Raw genomic sequence first — 1,464 nt, forward strand, 5'->3', positions numbered from 1 at the left:
CATACAGGACTGTGAATTTGTTACAAATGTTGACTGCAAAACTGTTGAGAAGTTTAAAACCTGGCCATACTTTATCAAATATTACCCAGTGAAAATATTTACATTTACTATAAAAAAGTCGTGTTTTAACTATAAAGAGTTTGTAACTGAAACAACTGTTGATATCATTCTTACATACCTCTGGCCATGAAGAAATGGTTTGGGTAAAGAAGTTTATAACTAAATAACAGAAGAATACATTCTACTGAAAAGGAGCCTCGATCTACAAAGTCACCATTGAAAAGCTGGAAACATTGTTAAGGAATATTAATGGAGTATCATGGTAAAATACAATTTGTTTCCAAATTCTGTGACCAAATGACAACGACCTTTAGCATGGACAATTGACATGCTTCCTCCAAATATCTCAGCAAACAATTGTACATTGGCAGTTCTCCTCTCATTAGTTCATCAAGTTGACTTGTGTCCTACCTCTTTTTCAATACATGTACTTTATTTTCCTACTTCACACTGAATAAAAAAGTTGATTTGGTGATCTTTGTGCCAACAGGATTGCCAATCGCAACTTTAAAATAACCTAGATAGTTCATTCCATTACAATCCAAATTTGACAGGGCAACACAAAAAAGAAGGAATGACATCTGTAATGTCTTCCTCAGCAAAAGGATACATATGGATTTTTCTCTGATGGAGGTCCGTTCAAGTCAAATATGTTAAGTAAATCATAATACTGTCCATGGATGTCACCACATATCGTGAACTTCTCTCCCTGAAAACGTAACAAGGGTTAGCAGGTAAGTCATATCCTCATCATAATTGACAGTTAGTGCTGGCATACAGCATATAATTATCAAGGTATACATGTAAATAAAAAGATTAGGTAATCGTTCATATGAGCAGTTGTAGTTGGCGTTTAAGAGATGGAAATGATTATTTTAAAAATAACTCTAAAGTTCATTTAATTCATTTGGAGATACAGCAGTCAATAATTGAAATAAAACAAATACTCACCACGTATCATCACTATCAGTATTTGATAGACATGTAATGAGCAAGTTATGGGTGGTCATTTATCTTGAATTTGTTTAGTTGACAGTTGGGAGAGTTATCATTCATTGTTTTATTGACACTTACTGCTGGTACTGTAATGTCGACTAATGCAGGCTGGCTCATAAACAATTTTTTACACTCCAGGATTATCTGAAATATGAAATGATTTTTTTTCATTGTTAGTATATGTGCCAATCATGATGACTATTTGCAAATTCCTGAACTCATTTGGAGGCACTTTAAATTTGATTTTAAACTATTTAAAACCCCATCCCCATGTAATATCAATTGTGTATTGTATAGCGCTTTAAATTCGCTGTTAATACAGGTAAACCGTTAGAAAACCCTGATCCCAAGCTTCATCATCCACCAGTGACTTCACTCGAAAGAAAATCAAATGAGTATGTACCTTTG

The 1,464-nt window shown here is 33.6% G+C and overlaps 1 long non-coding RNA gene across 1 annotated transcript; it reads right to left on the minus strand.

Moving 5' to 3' along the window:
* Window positions 1–20: 20 nt before the first annotated feature.
* On the minus strand, window positions 21–1,203 carry LOC110444020. Its single transcript, XR_002462180.1, has 3 exons — window positions 1,135–1,203; window positions 671–769; window positions 21–284 (listed from the first exon to the last, which is right to left on the minus strand). It is a non-coding gene; the product is annotated as an uncharacterized LOC110444020 (long non-coding RNA).
* Window positions 1,204–1,464: the final 261 nt, after the last annotated feature.

The sequence above is a fragment of the Mizuhopecten yessoensis genome, unplaced genomic scaffold, assembly GCF_002113885.1.
Source record: "Mizuhopecten yessoensis strain PY_sf001 unplaced genomic scaffold, ASM211388v2 hete_35953032, whole genome shotgun sequence".
Taxonomy (NCBI): domain Eukaryota; kingdom Metazoa; phylum Mollusca; class Bivalvia; order Pectinida; family Pectinidae; genus Mizuhopecten; species Mizuhopecten yessoensis.